The sequence below is a fragment of the Oryctolagus cuniculus genome, chromosome 11 (genome assembly GCF_051225735.1).
Source record: "Oryctolagus cuniculus isolate XC-2025 breed Fujian yellow rabbit chromosome 11, ASM5122573v1, whole genome shotgun sequence".
Lineage (NCBI taxonomy): Eukaryota > Metazoa > Chordata > Mammalia > Lagomorpha > Leporidae > Oryctolagus > Oryctolagus cuniculus.
The window spans coordinates 47,821,144-47,844,610 of NC_142877.1; the positions used below are offsets into that span (position 1 = coordinate 47,821,144).

Here is a 23,467-nt window from a genome sequence, read left to right on the forward strand (position 1 = left end):
GGCTCCTGGCTTCAGGCTTGCCCAGCTGTGGATGCCGCAGCCATTTGGGGAGTGAACCAGTGATGGAAGACCTCTCTCTGTCTCTACCTCTCTTATCTGTAACTCTGTGTTTCAAATAACTAAATAAATATTTTAAAAGATAAAACACATAAAGCACATAGACAAGACTATAAAAGTTGAATACCAAAAAACAAACTAATACTATATTTTCATCATAGCCTGTGAAACCATCACGGAGTTTAATGATAATGATAAAAGTAAATCAGTAATCATTAGCAGGTATTTTTCTGTATGGAAAATAGATTGTCTTCCAAATGTGCTAATTCTCACAAAAGGTATGGGATATACAACTGTTTCCAATGCACTAAGAACAACGGTTTACAGAATTTAGGAAGATGCAAGCTGAGTCTAGATTCAACACAGTGGACTGCCAGAACTCAACACATTGAGTAATCAAGATTACTGCTCTCTTTTTCCTCAAGCCATCCCCATCTCATTCATGGACATGACACAGACATTGGGTGTCCAGTAGGGAAAACCACAAGTAATAGCAATAATAATAATAATAAGTAGTAGTAGAAAACAGCCAACAATGTTAATTAATGCTTTACATTATTTAGATAATATTACATTACAAATAGCCACACTTTAAGAGCATGTGATGGAACCGGTGCTGTGGCATAGTGGGCTGCACTGCCGGCATCCCATATGGGCGCTGGTTCGAGTCCCGGCTGCTCCACTTTTGATCCAGCTCTCCGCTATGGCCTGGAAAAGCAGTAGAAGATGGCCCAAGTGCTTGGGCCCCTGCACCCACGTAGGAGACCCAGAAGAAACTCCTGGCTCCTGGCTTTGGATTGGCGCAGCTCCAGCCGGGGCAGCCATCCAGGGAGTGAACCAGCAGATGGAAGAACTCTCTCTCTCTGCCTCTCCTTCTTTCACTGTGGAAGTCTGACTTTCAAGTAAGTAAATAAAACTTTTAAAAAAAAGTAGCATGTGAAAATTTTCTTCCGTCTTCATTCCTCTCTTCCTGACTTCCTCTTTCTCTCTGCTACCTTCCTCCACTGCTCATTCTTATCACTTAAGATTCAGATATTTTTAATTCAATAAATCATGATCTATTTATGTCATTCTTTTAAATTGCTATTTTTGTTGAACTGAAATTTACACAATATAAATTATTTGAAAGGGTTCATTTCAGGGGCATTCAGTACCTTCACAATTCCGTCCAACCATCATCTTTATTCAGTTCCAAATCATGTTTATTACCCCCAGAGAAAGGTCGTGCACATTCAAAATCATGTCTACTAAACATGTGTATTTGTGTATTTCTTTCCTCACCCACTTCCTGGCACCATCAGTCTTTCCTCTCTCTATATAGATTAGCCACTGTGGATATTTCATAGAAATGGGATCATACAGTAAGTGACGTGTTATGTCTGGCTTTTTTCACTTAGCATCCTTATTACACCATGTTGTATTATTAGCTTTCTGTTACTACAACTATAATCCTGAGAGATGCTATTTAAGAAGGAAGGTTTACTTCAGTCTTTGGTGTTTGAAATTCAATGTCCAAACAATGTCTGATGAGGGTGGAGGCTGGTGGTGGAGAGAACATGTGGAGGAATGATCACACAGTGGTCCAGGAGGCCTAGAGGTTAGAACCAACTCAGCTTTTATAATCAACCCTCTCTTGACTACTGCCTTCCAAGGGCACACCCCTAAGTGACCCAAGGACCTCTTCCGTTAAGCCTGGGTCCCAGTCACCAGAACTGGGTTAAACCACCATCCTCTTTTTATCAATTAACTTATGACATTAGGGTTTAAGAATCTGCATGAGTTGGTGGGCGACAAATATGTTATATCATACCATTTGCCTCTGGCTCCATTCAACTCATGTCCTTCCTACAAACAACAATCATTCATCCATTCCTGGAAGTTCCAATGTGTTAATGCCATCCAGCCTTAATTTAAAGTCCAAAGTCCCATCTGAAACACAAGACAAATTCCTTCTGTTGTGAGCCCCTGTAAAATAAGAAACAAGTTGCATACTCTCAAGATGCAAGGACAGAACATATCCAGGATAAACATTCCCACTCCAAAAAGAAGACAGGGATCAAATTGGACCAAAGCAAAACTGAAACCCAGCAAGACAAACATTAAATCCCAAAGCTCCCTGTCTGGCATCTTGGGGACACCATGATGAGAGCAGCCTTACTCCTATGGCTGTACGAGTTGCAGCCTGTACGTCAGTTCCCACAGACTGGAGTCTCGTCTTTGCAGTTTCCCTAGGCATTGCCATGGTGAAGACCACAGCACCTTTGGCCTCACATTTATGCTTGGCATTGTCCGACTGGGGACTCTGCAGTAGCTCAAACGTTGCAATCAGTCTCTGTCTGGGCCCCCAGTTTGTCCAAAACACCTTTCAAAATCGAAGTGGAGGTCTCCTTGCTTTCACAACTGGGTTCATCTCTGTGCACACAGTTTCTTTCTGAGGCTACACGCTGATGCTTGCAGTTTCCCAAGGCTCGCCTGACACACAGCTTGCGGCTTTCCATGGCCAGTGGCTCTTGCTGCTAACATCTCTACCTTTCTGTGATCCTCACTGTAGCTTCACTCCCACACCGTACCAGGGATCATCCCATCAGAGGTTCCCTGTGGAGGCCCCAGCTCTACAGAACAATTCTGCCTGGCCGGGCAGATTTTCCTTTGACATCTCAGTAAAAACTGCCATGACATCCCAACCCTTGTGCCCATCACACAGGCACAACCAGCACCATGTGACTACTCCAGTCTGCCACTCACACGCACAAGACATGCCTGGACTCACTTGAATGAGGGCTGCAGTGGCCTGAGCACACTTTGCTGACAGCCGGAATCCAGGGGGTACTTTGGGCTCATTCCTGAAAGCCACGACTACATTATTTTTGTCTCCTTAACTTTGTAGTTATTTTTGAAATTCAGAACTTTGAGTTCTCAGACTTTTTTATTTCTTTTATTACACATTTTCATTATATTTTTATGTTATGGTATTGTACAATTTTCAATCTAAAAATAGTCTTTTGCTATGTGTATTTAAAGCATAACAAAATAAAAGTATTTCACAAAAGTAGTCCATATTGCAGTACTATTGAAATATGTGGCACAGGATAATCATGTATTTGTAGGTTATAAACATAATACATTCATTTTAAAGAATAAACATTTAGTGAAAACATTGAAAATTCTCTTATAGTTTTTCTCTAGAAAAATATACAGTACTTTAACATCATCCATAGTCACTCTACTGAGTAATTGATTCCCAGCACTTCTTACTCCTATCGAGATATAACCTAGTACCCATCATCCGCATTTCTCAGTCCCTCACCCCCTTCCCCTTCCCAGACTCTGGTAACCACCATTATTATTTTTAACTTCTAAGAGATCACCTTATTTTTAGATTCTGCATATGAGTGAGATTGTGTTACTCATCTTTCTGTGCTTAGCTTGTTTCACTTAAAATAATGATCTCCAGTTCTATAAATGTCTTTACAAATGACAAGATTTCTTCCTTTTTTATGACTGAGTAGTATTCCACTGTGTATATGCATCACATTTTCTTTATCCATTCATCAGTGTATAGAAATTTAAGAGAGGGGGCGTGGCTGGCTGGCGGCGGCGGTGGCAGCAGCAGGAGCCGAGTTCTCAGGTGCACGTGTGGGGCAGTGCCAGCACCCTCCTGGCGGTGAGAAACACCTCCCACCCACTCCAGAGGCTCAGGGCCACGCTTGGCTGTCGCAGTCTCCGTCCCACGCTCCGCTCCCTGCCCAAAGCGAGGAGGCTGGCTATGTTTTCACTACAAAGAGATGTTAAATGCTTGATGAAATAAATATATTTACCCTTATTGGACATTTCACAATGTATGTATGTAAAGGAATATCACATCATATCACATAAGTATGTGCAACTTTTATATGTCTGTTAAAATTTTTAATTTAAAATATAATGAAACAGTTTTGTATGCATTGACATGTAATAGTTTCTAAGAGATATTGTTTGGCAAAAAGATCAGAAAGCTGTGTGAACCACAGATTTTTCCATGTGCAAACAATTTTGAAATGAAACTCATGGAAAAAATTTCACAAGGAAAGAATAACATTAATTATGAATATCCCCATAAAGGAGATGGGGACTTTCTCTGAATATCATCTTTTACCCTATGAACATTTTTTTAAAAGTTTTAAATTCATCTGAGAGACAGAGAGCTCTCACCCATTGGTTCACTCTTCAATGCTAGCAGTTTCCCCATTTAAGACTGGCAATTTAATCCATGTCTCCCACACGTATGACTGGAACACAATCACTTGTGCCATCAGGGCTGCTTCCTTTGATCTGCATTAGCAGGAAGCTGGAGTAAGGAATTATACCCAGGAATCAAATCCAGCCGCTGCAATATGGGAAATGGGCACCTTAAGCACTACACTAATGTCTGTCTGTTGAGTTTTTGAACAGGTGCTATCTTTGTCATTAAAACCAAAATAATTTCTCTAATACGCAAAAAATAAATGAGTGATTGACAAAAAAAGAATAAACATTTAATGTGAATAACATTTTAGTTAAAATAAATATCACAGTAAATGTTAATAGCAACACATGAAATGAATGGGTACAAGCAAGGTGTTTTGTAGACACTATATAGAATGGTAAGGTGTTCAGGAAGTGGCTGTCATCTAATTCACAATCATTGCACACTTGATGTGTGTAGGAATACCCTTCATCCACTACTCCTAACCTCAGCACACAAAACAGGGTTACCCCACACATCACCCTGGGTAACTGGTACCAGTGCCTATATGAGGTTCAGAATCATGCATTTTCTATTTTATTGCTTCTTAAATCAACTCAAATGTTTAACTTAATATAGAATTTTCTTAGAAAGACAAAACATTCTATAAGTGATCATAAAAATTAAACATCCAGGCCGGCGCCGCGGCTCACTAGGCTAATCCTCCGCCTTGCGGCACTGGCACACCAGGTTCTAGTCCCGATTGGGGTGCCGGATTCTGTCCCAGTTGCCCCTCTTCCAGGCCAGCTCTCTGCTGTGGCCAGAGAGTGCAGTGGAGGATGGCCCAAGTACTTGGGCTCTGCACCCCATGGGAGACCAGGAGAAGTACCTGGCTCCTGCCATCGGATCAGCACGGTGCGCCGGCCGCAGCGCGCCGGCCGCGGCGGCCATTGGAGGGTGAACCAACGGCAAAGGAAGACCTTTCTCTCTGTCTCTCTCTCTCACTGTCCACTCTGCCTGTCAAAAAAAAAAAAAATTAAACATCCAATCATCTTCATAATCCTTTAGGATCATTTTTTTTCAAAGATTTTGTTCATTTATTTGAGAGAGAGAGTTACAGACAGTGAAAGGTAGAGACAGAGAGGTCTTCCCACTGTTGGTTCACTCCCTAGATGGCCAAAATGGCCGGAGCTGCATTGAGCCAAAGCCAGGAGCCAGGAGCCTCTTCCTGGTTTCCAATGTGGGTGCAGGGGCCCAAGCACTTGGGCCATCCTCCACTGCTTTCCCAGGCCATAGCAGAGAGCTGGACTGGAAGAGGAGCGGCCAGGACTAGAACCAGAGTCCTTATGGGATGCCGGCACTGCAGGCAGAGGATTAACCTACTGAGCCACAGCACAGCGCCCCTCCCCCCTTTTTGTCGTCATATTTCAAAGTTTTATTAAAGGATTTGGGGACTACAACACCCCCCCCCCGCCCCATAATAGCTAGTAAACAAAATGCTCTTCGGTTTTTAGCCACTAGGACCCTATTCTTGCAGAGACCACGCAGCAATTCTAATCCTGCAGGCACTGCTCCCCCAGGCACCAAAACCACTGTGTTGCCTTCCCTCTGGGTCGGTTGCCTGCGTGTCCACAGAATGTCCTGAGTGAATTATTCCCTTTAGGGCACCGAGAACTCCCACGCCGGCTCCCTCCTCTCCCCCAGGCCCTTCCCAGGTGAGCAACCTCAGGCAGCGCCCAGTAGCCCAGCAGAATATCAAGAAACTGGGATTGAATTGGAATCCCCTGGTATGTTTCCAACTCTACCAATTGGGGCAAGTCAGCCCGAGCATGCCCCAAATTATACATCTCTTCCCTCTCTTATTCCCACTCTTATGTTTAACAGGGATCACATTTCAGTTAATTTTCAACACTTAAGAATAACTGTGTGATAATTACAGAATTAAACCAGTCATATTAAGTAGAACAGACAAAAAAAAAATACTATGAGGGATAATGTATTAAGTTGTCCATTAGCAGTCAGGGCTATGCTGATCAAGTCACCATTTCTCATAGTGTCCATTTCACTTCAGGAGGTTTCCTTTTTGGTGTTCAGTCAGTTGTCACCGATCAGGGAGAACATATGGTATTTGTCCCTTTGGGACTGGCTTACTTCACTCAGCATGATGTGTTCCAGATTCCTCCATTTTGTTGCAAATGACTGGATTTCGTTGTTTCTTACTGCGGTATAGTACTCTAAAGAATACATATCCCATAATTTCTTTATCCAGTCTACCGTTGATGGGCATTTAGGTTGGTTCCAGGTCTTGGCTATTGTGAATTGTGCTGCAATAAACATTAGGGTGCAGACCGCTTTTTTGTTTATCAATTTAAACTCCTTTGGGTAAATTCCAAGGAGTGGGATGGCTGGGTCGAACGGTAGGGTTATATTCAGGTTTCTGAGGAATCTCCAGACTGATTTCCATAGTGGCTTGACCAGTTTGCATTCCCACCAACAGTGGGTTAGTGTCCCTTTTTCCCCACATCCTCGCCAGCATCTGTTGTTGGTAGATTTCTGTATGTGAGCCATTCTAACCGGGGTGAGGTGAAACCTCATTGTGGTTTTGATTTGCATTTCCCTGATTGCTAGTGACCTTGAACATTTTTTCATGTGCCTGTTGGCCATTTGGATTTCCTCTTTCCCAACTTGACTCTCACTGGGATTAAACATGACAATAGGTCTGATCTGATTTCATCATCATTTAAAAAAAAATCATCTATTATTTTTCACTTTATGTTTCTGTGTGGGAGCAAACTGTTGAAATCCTTACTTAAGGTATACTAAGCTGATCTTCTGTATATTAAGGTAATCGAAAATGAATCTTGATGTGAATGGAAGGGGAGAGGGAGTGGGAAAGGGGAGGGTTGTGGGTGGGAGGGACGGTATGGGGGGGAAGCCATTGTAACACATGAGTCGTACTTTGGAAATTTATATTCATTAAATAAAAGATAAAAAAAAAAAAAAAAGAAACTGGATCCCGCTGAGAGCTCCATCTACCCAATGAGGGCGATCCGCGTTCACCCTAACGTCTGGGTCTAATTATCTTCATTTCTATCACATACAAATGGCCCCGTAGACCCGCAGTTTGCCACGCAAACAAATGGCTGGCCAATCGCTGTTTCTGGGGTAGACAGGGATTCCAGTTCACAAAGAAATACAGACGTGGGGACCCCCGCCGCTGGGTGTTGCAGTGCCAGACCCCGGAGCGCACCACTCCCTTGGTGTCTTCGGGGGATGCGGACAGGAAGCACCATCCTACCTGTGTCCAGCAAACCCGCGGGTTGCCCGCGGCGCTCCCGCCCAGTCAACCCCGAGCCGGGCGGGAGGACGCTCCCGTGGCGCACCAGTGACCCCCTTTGCTGAATGTCCCCTGCAGGTGAGGAGGAGCTGGCGGGCAGCGGCCTGAGCAGCCCCAGACCCGCGAGCGAACCGCCTGTCCGCGGCCGGAGCAGTCCGCGGACCCAGCGCTTGTGGCCGCCGGGGACCCAGAGCGCCGACCCGGGAGCTGGCGGCGGGGGGCGCAGAAGGCGCGCAGGTGTGCGGGTGGCGGCGGGGAGAGCCCTCGGCCCCCTCTGGGGCTCGGGCCCTCCTCCCCTCGCCCCGCCCGGGCGCGTACGCTTAACCCTTCCCTCGCCTGGGCTCCCGGGCCAGAGCGCAGCGCAGCCGCTGCCCGCGGATCCGCGTCCGCAGCTGCCGAGCCTGGACGCCGCCGCGCGGACCCTCTCGGAGGGGCGGCCCAGAGGGAGCGTGCGTGGGGCGAGGGGGCGGCTGCTAGGAAGCGGGAGCGGGCCGGCTCCGCATGGGCTTCGCTGCGCGTGCCCATCGCCAGGGCGGCCCGACGCGCTGCAGTGCGGGGCGCAGGTGACCAGGGCAGCGCGATCGTCCGGAGCAGGGTGCGGCGGCCAGGACGCGCCTCCCGTCTCGGGTGCCCCCGCAGCGCGGCCTCAGCGCACGGGGGTGGGGGTGGGGCTCCTAGCGCCCGACAGGGCCCAGGGCGCTCCGGAGCAGCAGGTGGGTCCCAGGAGCGGGCGGCCTGGTAGGGGCCGGGCATGGGTCCGGGGCTTCCCTCCTGAGACCACTCCCCGGGCCCCCACCGCCCGCCAGCGCCAGCTCGGTCTCGGTCAGGATCATTTCAAAATTGTCTGATTTTATGCAGTGGTTTCATCAGAAAAATATGAACGTTTGGATTTTAAAACGACCTCAGAGACCACGTTTCTGCATGTAGAAACGAATAATGGTTTCTCTGATCATCAAATTCTTCCAGTGATTTCCTGCTAGCAGATCCAGCCCCTGAGAGAAGCTTCATCCTCACTGCCGAGTCACCGTGAGGTGCAGGGTAACGAATGTTAGATCCCTGTGTTCACACACAAAAGCGAGAATGTTTCATCCCAGACAGACACAACACCACGATGGACATGACACTAACAGTCCCCACAGGCAAGTCCCTCCTGCTTCTGGGCTATGTCCCCAGAACTGAGTCTCGAAGCTGGGGAGCCATACATCTGGCCCCCACCCAAAGGACCAACGGGGTCTTCCTTGCTTCAATGACTTCAGATTCCATCTGCAACTAACATTGAACAACAGAAGAGACTGTAATGTTAGCCCTTTATGGACGTTTAAAGTTTATAAAATGACTTCCGTTCCTGTCAGTCTAAGAAAGAGTGTAAGAATAAGGAAGCCAGCGGTCAGGAGTGCAGAAGGCAGGCATTATCTGACAGGAGGCTTTCACCCTGCCAGGATCGTCCATCTCAAGGTTTAGTCGGTGGGCTGCAGCCTTGCTGGGGCTGCCATGCAGGGCTCCTGGCCCAAGGATCCTGGGCGGAGCTGGTCACCAGGAACCTGAAGCCATCTGGGAAAGACACCTCTCCACCACGACTTTGCTAGGCCCTGCCCGTTTCCTTAAACTAAAGGAAGCATCCCCTTCTCTGCCATCTTCACGCACCAGCACAGAACTTGCCCAAAAGCTGCTCAGCAGAGTCGCGGATCTCACGGCTACTCTGGCTGCACAACAGCCAGTTTACATTCTCTGAACACATTCTGAAATTACAACCTTGTCAAATGAGTCAAACCTGTCTCAACATTCACAGGTAACACACATCCTTTCTCCCTTTCTATCAAGACAAAAATACACATGCACAAGGTGGCCCAAGTTTCAAAAAATTAAAAAGTTTTCAATGCAGGAAAAGTGTTGGTACACAACTTATCTTTTAAAAGGGTATTATGTTCTCAGAAAATCTGAAACATTAATGGGCAAAATGCACGTACAATATAAATAAGAAAGTAACATATATAAAAATTTCTGAAGGGGACCAACCAGAATCTCAATAAAATCTATGAATAAAACATATGCTTATATTATAGTCGATAAAATTTATAAAGAAACTGAAATATAGTACTGCAAGATTCTGCAAAGAATATTTTTCAAATATGCAAATAGTAATAAAAACACAAAAGTTTTGGGCAATGTGCAACCTTAAAAATTACTATCATTCAAGTCAAATCCTTAACCATATTTTAATGGATTCATATTTACCACTTTAATGCAAAGAGAATATGCAAGATATTGAAACAAAACAAAACAAAATCTTCAGTGTCTGACTCACATTTTTTGTCTCTAAATCTTTTCACATTTAAAAACTGTATTTTGAATGTATAAGCTAAGAATTTTAAATGCTTCTTAGTCTATATCTGCATTTATCTTACATTATATTTGAATGCTACACTGCTAACACCAAAATACATACTTCAAACTTAAAAGAAAATCACAAACACTTCACAATGTGTTCTCCTCAATGTCCATAAATGACTAAAACGCAAACAATTCATGTGTTCAGATAGTTCACCTTGGGTTTCAAGTCTATCCTGATACGTGCGAAGCTGCACCGACACTAATTGGCACTGACAGTCTACTGAAACACAATTCATCAACAGAAAACCAACAGAAAACACTAAATAATTCTAACTCTTTAGCCATCAAAAACCATCATGTTTCATTTACTCTCCTAATATGCAATTCAATTATTTCCAAGGCATTTGGGGTTTGCAAGAATGTGATTTAGCTTGGTACAAAAAGCAGCTTACATGAAAACTGGTTAAGGATTCTAAGCGAATAAGCTCTGAAATATTAATCTTAACACCCAGACAAAAATGGGGAGGTATGCTTTCCACAAAAAAATACTTTAAATTATGTTGGATATGTTCTTGAAGATACTGTGCATACTTAGCTGCTTGAGGTGCAAGCGCATATTCTACTATTAATTCTACTACTAATATCTACTATATTTACTATGTCACAGACGTAGGTGATGTCTGGCCACTTCTCCAGATTGGGGTGGATGCACATGTTAACTCACTGCCATAATTCTTCTGAAGAGTGATCTGAAGGCAGAGGCAGTAGTCACACTGTTCTATCTTCTCACACAGTGAGTATAAATTCAGTTTGTCACCATAGAAAGGACTCTGTAATGCAGCCATCTCACATAGTAGACAGCCAAGAAACCAGATGTCAGATTTGAAGTTGTACCCATTTTCATGTATTCTCTGTGGAGACATGTAATAAGGTCTACCCACTAGGGAATGTGCAGCTGTGGTCTTGAAGCTGAAAAACCACCAGACCCAAGATCACCAAGTTTCACCACTGCAGTGGCTGTAATGAACACATTAGCTGGTTTGATATCTCTATGCAGGACTCTGCGAAAATGCACGTGGTCCAAGGCACTGCAGAGCTGCACAAAGTACTTCCAGACAGTTCTCCCGGGAATTAACCTCTCTTGTTTCTTAAAATGCTTTATCATTCTCAATAGGTCACCAGCGTCTGCTAATTCCAAGACTATATTTAATTCATTATCTTTAATACATGACGCATAGTATTTAATCACATTTGGATGGTTGAGTTGCTTAGGGAGGTCTATTTCTTTGATGCAATCAGCACGTGCTCTGGCATCCATCAAATCAAAATCAAATCAAATATCTGTACTTTTTTTTAAAGCTACTCCATCCAAGAGACAGACTGCTCTATAGACTTCACTAAGTTGTCCACGACCGAGTTTCTTCTCTATTTGAAAGTTGGCTAACGTGTCATGGCCCATATCTGGTTGTAAGGCCTCCTGTGCCTGGAACTGAGGAACAGGGGGCCCCTGCATTCCTTGTGTCTGAAGCAACAGCAACTTAGAATTCAGGAAGTTGGGAGTTTTCCGTTCTCCTGTCCCTGAGGCACCTGGGGCGGGCACGCGCCTCAGCCAGGCACTGCCACACAGGGGCCCACAAGGCCGGGGGCTGTGGCTATGAGGCCCCTCCCGATGCCCCAGTGGACACTGCAGGCGCTGGCACCCACCCATCCTCGCCTGATTCCACTCCTTAATCGTCGCTGCTGTCAGGAGTGTAAACATCCCAGCATCTTGAGGAGAGGGACGGCCAGGCCGGACCAGGCACAGACTTTCTTCTTTTTTTTTTTTTTTTGACAGGCAGAGTGGACAGTGAGAGAGAGAGAGACAGAGAGAAAGGTCTTCCTTTGCCGTTGGTTCACCCTCCAATGGCCGCCGCGGCCGGCGCGCTGCGGCCGGCGCACCGCGCTGATCCGATGGCAGGAGCCAGGAGCCAGGTGCTTTTCCTGGTCTCCCATGGGGTGCAGGGCCCAAGCACCTGGGCCATCCTCCACTGCACTCCCTGGCCACAGCAGAGGGCTGGCCTGGAAGAGGGGCAACCGGGACAGAATCCGGTGCCCCGACCGGGACTAGAACCCGGTGTGCTGGCGCCGCTAGGCGGAGGATTAGCCTAGTGAGCTGCGGCGCCGGCCAGACTTTCTTCTTTAGCTAAATATTTAGGCCATTTGGGCCTCTTGGCGTTCCACACAAGTTTGAGGATCAGCATCACCATTTTTTTCAGAAAACAGTAGTACTTTTTTTAAAAGATTGATTTTATTTATTTTAAAGGTAGAGTTATAGAGAAAGATACACACACACACACACACACACACACAGAGAGAGAGAGAGAGAGAGAGAGAGATATCTTCCATCCACTGGTTCACTCCCCAAATGGTTACAATGACCAAGGCTGGGCCAGGCCAAAGCCAGCAGCTTCTTCTGGGTCTCTCACAATGGGTGCTAGAGCCCAAGGACTTGGGCCATCCTCTGCTGCTTCGCCAGGTGCATTAGCAGGGAGCTGGATCAGAAGTGGAGCAGCCAGGACTTCAACTGTCTCCCATATGGGATGCTTGTGCTGCAGTCTGGGGCTTTAACCCACTGAACCACAGTGCTGGCCCAAAGATTTTAATTTTAATAGGGATTGCATTTACTTTGTGGAGCACATTGGTAAATACTGTCATGCTCAAAATGATTTTACACTTATTAAAGTCAATATTTTGTAGTTTTCAGTGTACATGCCTTTCCCTTTTAAGTTAAATTTATTTAATTATTTTATCCTTCTGGGTGTTTTAAAAAATGGAATTGTCTTGTTAATTTCCCTTTGCACTCTTCTTTGCTAGCCTACAGAAGATTAGGTAAATTTATATGTGCTGCTCTTAACATCTTGTACCTTCGGCTAACTGTCCATTATCTCTAATAGTAATTTAGATGATTCTTTAGAATTTACCACATGTAAGATTATGTCATCTGGGGCCAGCAGTGTGGTACAGTGGGTTAACACCCTGGCCTGAAGCACCAACATCCTACATGGGTGCTGGTTTGAGAGCCGGCTGCTCCACTACCAATCCCGCTTTCTGCTATGGCCTGGGAAAGCAGAAGAAGACGGCCCAAGTCCTTGGTCCCCTGCACCTGCATGGGAGACCTGGAAGAAGCTCCTGGCTCCTGGCTTTGGATCAGCACAGCTCTGGCTATTGTGGCCAATTGGGGAGTGAACTATCAGATGGAAAACAGCTCTCTCTGTCTCTCTGTCTTTCTCTCTCTCTCTGCCTCTCCTCTATGTATAACTCTGACGTCAGAATAAATAAATAAATCTTTAACAAAAAGATTATGTCATCTCTCAACTGAAATTGCTTCAATTTTTTCCTTTACAGTTTTGCTATCTTTCATTTTTTTTTTTCATGCTTACTTGCTCTGGTTATTCTTCACAGAAGTGGAGGAAGTAGATGTCCTTGGCCCATTCCTTACTGCAGGGGGAAAGGTTTTTCTCTCTTACTACAGAATATGATTTAACCATGAGTTTTTCATAAATACCCTTTACCAAAGTGAGGAAATTCTATCCCTAATTTATTAAGTGTTTTCTATGATGAAAGATGTACTTCAACACATATCCAGGCACTTACTACTTGCACCTAGCCTCAAGATCCTCCAAAGGTCAAAGCTTAGAGTTGTCTAGGGAATTTCAGAGCATGCATCCTGCCCTGGCTCCTGCAGATCTTTCTAAATCCCCCAAAGTGCACGGTTGCTTTTGAGTGATCCGCTTTCCCCATATGAACTTTCTCCCTGTTTTTTCCCCCACCTCTAGGCTTCTGGTTTCTTCAGCTCTAATGGAGCAAACAGCAGAGGGCTGTTACCACCTTACAACGTTTTCACTGATGCCCTTTGTGTGTTGCTTTTCTGCTCCACAAGAATTCCAAGTTAGATGACACAAAATCAGTCATTTTACATGAGTCCTTCAAGTAGCTAATACACACGTCAAAACACATTCTTGAAAATCAGATCCACTCTTCTCCCTCCAGAACCAGGGACCAGGATCTCAAACTGACAACAGGGCTGCCATCATCAAGTTTGCCATGCAGTCATTAAGAGGTTGTCTAAGTGCTCCCCAAAAATGTATCATTCTTGGGTGCTTCTTTAAAGTTAATTAAGTTTCTAAAAACAAAAAGGAAGTGAAATTAACCTCAAGATGCAATGGCATTCAACTGCCCTTGTCTCCACTATTGAAGAACATTTGTGTGTGTGTGTGTGTGTGTGTGTGTGTGCATGCAAACTGTTGAACCCTTTACTTAATATAGAGTTGGACTTCTATAGTGTATAAAATTAATCAAAAATGGACCTTACTAGAGAATGGGACTGGGAATAGGAGAGGGAGGAGGAGGAGGGGTGGGAGTGTTGGTGGGAGGATGGGTATGGTGGGAAGTGTCACTATATTCCTAAAGTTGTACTTACGGAATGCATGAGGTTTGTATTCCTTTAATAAAAAGGTTTCTTTGGGGGAAAAATAAAAGCAAAAAACATAACCACAACAGTTAACCAAGTCACACACAAAAGAGCTATGGAGCAAGGACAAGTAGGAAGAAAAACTGGAAAACTTCCCGCATGTTTTTGAGTCACCTTTTCCTTTGTTCAGTGTTTGCCTGGTTGCTGTGAACCTGCGACTACTTTCCAGAAGCCTCGTAACGCTGGCTTTGCTTCTTCTGCATGATGTCCTCATACTTTCTGCCAATTTTCTTACTGACATCCCAACAACAAACATTTATTACTCAAGAGAGATTCAGAAGATGAGAAGTAAAGCACAAATGGCCAGCTCCATGGGTAGATGGCAGATCCAGTGGAGATTAGAGAACCCTGTCAGAGACAATGGCATTGAAGTCAGAATTTGTGCAGGCTGTGTTTAATAAAGTGCCTAGGAAGCACAGTAGACATTGGCCATGGTAAAGTGGAGAAAGAGACTATCCCAGGAACAGAATCTGCATGAGCAAAGGCCCCTGAAGCCAACATAGAATATGAAATATCTAGGAACTTCAAGAGACAATTTAGCTCCAAACTGAAATGACTGATAATGCAGGCTGGGAAGACTTAGGGAGAATACAATCATATTTTAAATATTTTTTAGATATTTGAAGAGATTAATCATTAATTGGTACAGAGAAAATTTTACCTTGTAGCAAATATTAGAAGTTTGGGGGCCATGTTTTCTAGAGGCAACACAATGAAATTAGACATGTCATGACAAGAACAGACTGTGCTCCATAATACTCCATGCTGAGAACATGCTTTGCCTGAAGTTTGCAACACATGTATTCATGAATTTGAAGAGAAAGAAGAGAACGATGGGCAGAGAAGAAAGGGAGCAAAGTGGAAGGACTAGAAAGAAGAAAAAAGGTGGAAAAATCAAGAATGACTGAGAGAGAGGAGCAAGAGAAATAATTATTTCTGATGAACTTCCATTTGTTTTTTCAATGGAACATATTAAATAGTTTTCCCCAAGGTATCACCAAGACATGAATGCTAACAGGATGTTTATACCAGAGATAAGATCAGATTGAAATCCTAGTTTACTCGGGGAGCTAATGAAAGTGAAGATTGGAGTTTAAGCATCACTTTCTCCTAGAGTGCAGGGACAAGGAAACGGGGGTCAAAGGGCAGTGACACACTGACCAGGACAGCACTAGGAAAGGGCCCGTTCCTGGAACCAGTGGGCTTCCAGGGGCCGGGCTCTCCCAGCTGACTGGCACTGTGAGACAGGCCGGGTCTCAGGGCTCTCAAGAGAAGCCCCACACACGCTAAGGTGGTGAAGACAAACCCCACCCGAGGGCACTCCTCCTCCTGCTCCTCCTCCTCCCCCAGTTAGTATTTATTCTCAGCACCTGTTCCACGCAGTTTCTTACTCTCTACCTATTGCGCTGTTGTGACCTGTTGGCCATTATCTGACTTTTGTATGTGAATAAAACTTGTTACAGAAAGCAGCATGCTATCTTCTTAAATCTGGAGAGAGGATACTATCGTGACTGAGAATAGGGTCAGGTGTCAAGTATCAGTGTATCAGTGCCTTCTAGCTGTCCTGTCAGATTACATCCATCTTATCTTTGCCAGCAATACTGATGGCTTTTTTTGTGTGTAAACTCTAATTTCTATCATGGTATCATGGATTTTTAAATTTAGGATTTCATAACAAAGGTCTCATCATTGGTTATCTGATTTTTACCAGGACCATTATTGATCAAGCAAATAAATGCAACAGGCATTTGAGATTAAAAGCAGAAAAAAAGGTAGTGGCAGTGTTGTAAGCTCTGTATCTGAAACGTGAACATTACTGGAGTGTATTGTGGATGACACCACCTTTCTCAGATCAGTGACATATGCATTCCTGCCCTATTTAAGCATGCCAATTGAACTGTGGCTTTGAGGAGGGCTGATCAGGGGGCTTGTCTGGACACCTGAGGAAAGCATCTTACCTCGAGGGCTAATATAACTCAAGCAATTAAAAGGCACCCCACTGAGGAGGAGCTAATAAAACTTGAATTCCCTGGAACAGGGTGCCCCCAGAAATACAGGCAAACAGAGCATCTATCACTGTATGAGGGATGACCATGCACTTTTCCTTGTAAACAGAGTTGCAGATCCAGAAACACTGAGTATGACTGTACCATGCCCCTTTAAGTCTTAGCTCTGCCTTATGGAAATTATCATGGAAAATCACTGGTGTGTCCATCACAGACTATAGAATGACTAATAAGAGAATTGTACTGTCTAAAATCAGAGATAAAGCTTGCATGGAAATGTCTGACTTTTAAAATAATTAATAACAATAAAAAAGATAAAAAAGAAAACACTTAGACAACTGGATATTCTGCATGATTTGAAAGCTTCCAGTAATATTTTATAGTCAAAACTACATAAATCATATCTATGGTTTCATTACAACATGTCTGGATCTCAGTTTTTCAGTAGAATTTGTTATCTCCAAATCCACCAGGAAACAGGAATTCTTTGGTTCAAGAAAACTTTTCTTTTCAAAATTAAGTAAATAAAGCATTATTCACAATAATCAAACAGCAGAAGCACTACACAAATGTCCACAGACAGAAAAATGGATAAACAAAATGCAGCACACACACAGAATGGAAAATCACTCAGCCTTAAAAAAGAAGTGCATTCTGATATACACTACAACTAGCATGAACCTTGAAGATATTATGCTAAGGAAAATAAGCCAAATACAAAAGAACAATTCAAAAACCATATTCTTCTCAAGAGCTCATGAAACATCTTGAAGACAGCTCCCATGTCAGGGCACAAAGCAACCCTTAGCAAATTTCACAAGACTGTAATTATATCAAGTATTTTTATGGTACGGAGCTAGGAATAAATAATAAGAAGGATTTCAGAAAATGCACAAATACATGGAAATTAAATAGCATACGTATAAACAACCAGAAGGTCAATAAAGAAATTAATAGGGAAATTGAAAAATAGTGCAAGATGCATGAAAATAGAAACACAAAATACCAAAACATGGGATACTGAATGGCAGCTCCAATAGAAACTCTCCAAATCTCAAACAACCTAATATTACTATTTCCTCAAGGAATTAGAAAAAGAAAAAACAAATTAAGCCCAAAGTTAGGGACAGGAAGAAAATAAATAACAGAGCAGTACTAAATGAAATAAACACTGGAACAAAGGGCTGGTTTTTGAAAAGAAATTGATAGACCTCAGCTAGATCAACTGAGACAAAAAGAGAGAAGATTCAAATAAATAAAATCAGAAATGAAAGAGGAGACATTACTACTATCACATAAACACCAAAGATCATAAGTGCCTATGATGAAGAGTGTCTGCGAACACACCAGATAACCTAGAAGAAATGGACACATATCACCTACCAAGACTGAGTCAGAGTAAACAGAAAACCTAAACCAACCAATAATGAGCAAGGAGATTGAATCAGTAATAAAAAATAAATCTCCCTGGAGAGCATGGCTACACCACTAATTCTACCAAAGGTTTAAAAAGCACTGACACCATTCCTTCTCAAACACTTCCTAACCACCAAAGAGGAAGGAACGCTCCCAAACTCCTCTTCCTATAAGGCGAGAATTACCCTGATCCCAAGGCCAGGCAAGGACAGTACAAGGTAACAGCTTCCTTCTAGAGGCATTACATTTTATGTTTCAGAGGTGTGCATTTTTTTTATTCAGATGTGCCTTTAGCATAATAGGTGTATGTCTTGGAGTTAAGAAATAGCAGGGATTTTGTAGTTGAAAATACATTAGCAGTGGGCTTCCTTACTCCTCTGTACCCACCCTCTAAGTCAGATGGGAAAAAAAAAAAACAGATTATAGCACCAGTCCCAGGTCATGAGTTCCTTCAGTCCCTGGGCTGGGACCCCTTCTGGTCCCAAACAACATTTCCCTCTACTCCCACCCCTGAGAACCAGGCAGCTTCCATGACCCCAACTACCAAATGTGCCCTTATTTTCTCTGTATTGTCTTATGGCTTTGCCAAATTCACTTCTTCCCTTGCACTACTGGGTTGCCTACAAGGAGCAGTTGTTTCCCAGGATATCTTAAAACGTTTTGCTTGGAATCCATTCAGTGGCTGCAAGTTTTCCCAGCATCCAAACCAGGAGTGTGGGGAGCAACCCGGACTAGACTGAGTTACTGGAATTAAGACTTATTCTATGCATCTGCTCTCCCACAATATGGCGCTGGGAGAGGAGAAAACAGCTTCTACGCAGCTGCCTCCAGTTCAACCAATAAACTGTAGGACCTACTCCTGATTAGAGGAGAGCAGCGTACTCGGCGTGTGGGCAGCCGAGTTAGGATTGGCGGAGGAGGACTATAAAGGAGGAGAGAGACAGCATTCACCAGGAACATCTAAGGGGAACATCTACCTGAGGAACACCTGTGCAGCCCCCGAGAGAGCCGGCCGGCGGTGTGCCGCTCCCCTGCGGAAGTGGGGAATGTGGCCGGGGGAACTGCCCTTCCACGGAGGTGGAAGGGATAGTAGCCAACCCGGGAAGAACCAGCAGCAAACCCGGGGAGGGCCGAGCAGACGAAAGAACAGCGCAGGGTCCTGTGTTGTTCCTCCACGAAGAGGGGGAGCGACATAATGGTGCCGTGACTCGGGTAGGAAACCTAGGACGGATAGGAAACTTAGGAGGGAAGAAATGGGAAGAAGTGGGAAAATACCGGAGAGAGAGACTAGTAAAGAGCCTAGGTGCCGGAAGAAGCTATTGAAAGCCTAGGCAGAGACTCGGATATGGACTGTGGGAAAGAAGTTAGGATTTAAAGTGAAAGCAAGAAGAAACTTAGACTCAGATACGGACTGCAGGTTGAAAGTGAAAGTGAAACCTATAAGAAACTTAGACTTGGATACGGACTGTGGGGAGTAGCCAGGAGAAATGAGAGGAATATTGTTGGAAGAAAACTTAAGGAAACATACCGGGTAGAGAAAAATGTTAGGGAGGATGAAGCCGCGAGTGCAGGCTGAGGCGGAGACATAAGCCACCTTGGAATTCTTCAAGTCACCCCGGGGAGCAAGAGGCGAAGATCTGGAACCAGAAGCAGAGACGTGGGCCGCCAGGTTGAAATTCGCCAGGTTAGTCCGGGGAACTTGGACTGAATGCCGGTGGTGGCGGAAACATTCGCGGAAGCCGCCGCGTGCAGAGAGAGCACGGGGCGTGAATAGATAGGGAACGCCGGGCTGGCGCGAGGCCGTGGTGCGGGCGCGAAGTGCGTGGAGACCGCGGAGCGTGCGCGCAGAGTCGGGAACCCGCCTGCGGGGCGAGGCGCCGGGAAGCCGCGCAGAGCCGTGAAGCTGCCGCGGGGCGAGGTGCCGAGAAGCAGCCTCGGGGCGAGCGCCGCCGGGAAGCCGCAGGGATAAGAGAAACAGAAGTTTAGAAGTAAAATGAGAGAAATAGGAATGTTGGCAGACAGAAGTAAAATGGGAGAAATAGGAATGCCCGGAGATAGAGAAATAGAGAAATAGGCCTCCCCACAACATGGCAATGAGAAAGCTTGGATTCGGTCTGCCTGATTAGTGAGGCGATGAGCACCTGCGGGCGGCTAGCGGCTTATGCGCCGCAGGTCACCGAAGACAGGCACGTTATTAACGTCAATAGTCTCCCCACAATACCGCAATTAGAAGGCTTGGATTCGGTCTGCCTGATTAAGGCGGTAAGCACCAGCAGGCAGCTCAACCAGAGTATGAGCAGCAGGTCACCGAAGATAGGCACGAACCAACACTAATAAGTCTCCCCCACAATACGGCAATGAGAAGGCCTGGATTCGGTTTGCCTGATTGTTAGGGCTTGTAAGCCCCTGCAGGCAGAGCAGAGCATGCGCTGCGGGGCACCGAACACAGGCATGCATCAGCGCCTAAAAACCTCCTCACAATATGGCGAAGAGAGGACCCGGATTCGGTTTGCCTGATTGATAGGACTTGTAAGAACCTGTGGCAACTCTAGCAAGCAGAGCAGAGTGTGTGCTGCGGGGCACCGAAGACAGGCGCGTATCAACGCCAAAAAATAAAAAGAAAGGGGGATCTGTGGGGAGCAACCCGGACTAGACTGAGTTACTGGAATTAAGACTTATTCTATGCATCTGCTCTCCCACAATATGGCGCTGGGAGAGGAGAAAACAGCTTCTACGCAGCTGCCTCCAGTTCAACCAATAAACTGTAGGACCTACTCCTGATTAGAGGAGAGCAGCGTACTCGGCGTGTGGGCAGCCGAGTTAGGATTGGCGGAGGAGGACTATAAAGGAGGAGAGAGACAGCATTCACCAGGAACATCTAAGGGGAACATCTACCTGAGGAACACCTGTGCAGCCCCCGAGAGAGCCGGCCGGCGGTGTGCCGCTCCCCTGCGGAAGTGGGGAATGTGGCCGGGGGAACTGCCCTTCCACGGAGGTGGAAGGGATAGTAGCCAACCCGGGAAGAACCAGCAGCAAACCCGGGGAGGGCCGAGCAGACGAAAGAACAGCGCAGGGTCCTGTGTCGTTCCTCCACGAAGAGGGGGAGCGACACAGGAGAAAAGATTCCTGTTTCTGACTGCTGTTCTCTCTGTGTTGCTGGATGCATCAGCTGGGAGATAAATTTTTAAAATGTTTAGGCTTAATGAACTAGAAATTTTAATTTTTATTTATATGCTTTAAAAAGTATCCTCACAATACTGACATAGCACTCTACATTTTATTTCCCTTTTGATGGGCTAGGCCAACTAGAGCTAAAATTAATTAGGATTTTAACTAGAAATTCTTTTAGCCAAACCTTACATATATGGTTAATGTAGCTTAACAATAAAGCAAACCACTGAAAATGCTTAGATGCGCTTTTAGCTCCATAAACAAAAAGGTTTGGTCCTGGCCTTTTGACTATTTTATAGCAAATTTACACATGCGACTCCCCGCACCAGTGAGAATGCCCTTTATATCAAGCTACGTGAAGAGGACCAGGCATTAAGCACACTAAGCAGTAGCTCACGATGCCTTGCTTAACCACGCCCCCAAAGGATGCAGCATTGATAAAAATTTAGCAATGAATAAAAGTTTGACTGATTTATGCTATGATAGGATTGGTAAATTTCATGCCAGTCACTGTGGTCATACGATTAACCCAAATTAATAAACACTCAGCATAAAGCGTGATTAGGAGTAAATAAAAATAAAATCAAATACTAACTAAGCTGTAAAAAGTAATAGTTATCAACAAAAATAACCAACGACAGTGATTTTACAACCTCCGAACTCACTGGGCAGCTAAGACCCAAACTGGGATTAGATACCTCACTATGCTTAGCCCTAAACCTTAATAATTCCATAAAAAAATTCTCCAGAGAACTACAAGTCAGAGCTTTAAACTCAATGGTCTTGGTGGTGCATTTTATCCACCTAGAGGAGCCTATTCTATAATCAATAAACCCCGATAACCCTTTCCACTCTTTGCCAACTCAGTCCATACACCGCAAACTTCAGGGATCCTTAAAAAGGAACATAGTAAGCTTAATTATACTCATAAAAACGTTAGGTCAAAGTGTAGCCTACAGAGTGGAAAGCAATGGGCTACATTTTCTACTACAGAACATTTATGAAAGCCCCTATGAAATGTTAAGGGCTAAAGGAGGATTTAGAAGTAAATTAAGAATAGAGGGTGTCTCTGCTGTGGCCCAGGAGGACGGTGGAGGATGGCCCAAGTGCTTGGGCGCCTGCACCTGCATAGGAGACCAGGAAGAAGCACCTGTCTCCTGGCTTCGGCTTGCACAACACTGGCCATAGCAGCCTTTTAGTGGGTGAACCAAAGGAAGAAAGACCTTTCTCTCTGTCTCTTTCTCTCTCTCTCTCTCTCACTATCTAAAACTCTACCTGTCAAACAAACAAACAAAAAAAGAATTTAGAAAAAAAAAAAGAATAGAGAGCTTAATTGAACCAGGCCATGAAGCATGCACACACTGCCCATCTCCCTCCTCAAATACTGTATAAATTCTTATACATAATTACAAAATAAACCAGTGTAAGAGAAATGTAACAAGGTAAGCATACTGGAAAGTGTGCTTGGATAATTCAGAGTGTAGCTTAACTCAAAGCACCTGGCTTCCACCCAAGAGATTTCATACTTAATTGACCACTCTGCGCCAATGCTGGCCCTACATAATTAACATAAAACTTAAATAACTCAATAAACTAAACCATTTACCCTATATTTAAAGTATAGGAGACAGAAATTTATCTTAGGTGCTATAAAAAAAGTACCGTAAGGGAAAGATGAAAGAACTATAAACAGCATAAAAAAAGCAAAGGTTATTACTCTTACCTTTTGCATAATGAATTAGCTAGAAAAACCTTAGCAAAAAGAATTTTAGTTAAAAACCCTGAAACCAGACAAGCTACCTATGAGCAGTTATAAGAAGGAACCCATCCATGTAGCAAAATGATGGTAAGACTTATAGATAGAGATGAAAAGCCAACCGAGCCTATTGGTAGCTGGTTGTCCAGAACAGAATTTTAGTTCAGCTTTAAATTTTTCCAAAAGGACTTCATAAACTTAATGAAAATTTAGATGTAGATTCACATGCATACTTCACATCTGCCAGTATAATTATTGCTATTCCTACCGGAGTAAAAGTATTTAGTTGACTAGCAACTCTACATGCTCTACATGCAGAAAATATTAAATGATCCCCAGCTATACTTTGAGCTCTAGGATTTATTTTCTTATTCACTGTAGGTAGGCTCACAGGAATTGTCTTAGCTACTTCTTCTCTAGACATTGTTCTTCATGACACATAAAATGTAGTAGCCTGTTTCCACTATGTCCTATCTATGGGGGCTGTATTTGCTATTATAGGAGGATTTGCCCATTGATTCCCCCTATTCTCAGGCTATACCCTTGACCCAACCTGAGCTAAAATTCACTTCACTGTGATATTTGTAGGAGTTAATTCAACTTTCTTCCCGCAACATTTCCTTGGACTTTCTGGCATGCCCCACCGATATTCAGATTATCCATCACTTACACTATATGA

The 23,467-nt window shown here is 44.4% G+C and overlaps 1 long non-coding RNA gene and 1 pseudogene across 9 annotated transcripts in view; both read right to left on the minus strand.

Moving 5' to 3' along the window:
• Nucleotides 1-3,174: 3,174 nt before the first annotated feature.
• LOC127490977 (uncharacterized) overlaps nucleotides 3,175-23,467 on the minus strand; it is a 49,432-nt gene continuing 29,139 nt past the window's right edge. For 5 of the 9 annotated variants that reach the window (XR_016217111.1, XR_016217112.1, XR_016217117.1 and 2 more), the window contains one exon: nucleotides 3,175-3,832. This is a non-coding gene — a long non-coding RNA (uncharacterized LOC127490977). Of the gene's footprint in view, nucleotides 3,833-14,473; nucleotides 14,788-23,467 lie in introns of those variants that run through there. The other 4 variants (XR_016217116.1, XR_016217115.1, XR_016217122.1 and 1 more) reach the window with 3 other exon arrangements.
• On the minus strand, nucleotides 10,521-11,637 carry LOC127490976 (serine/threonine-protein kinase Nek7 pseudogene; annotated as a pseudogene).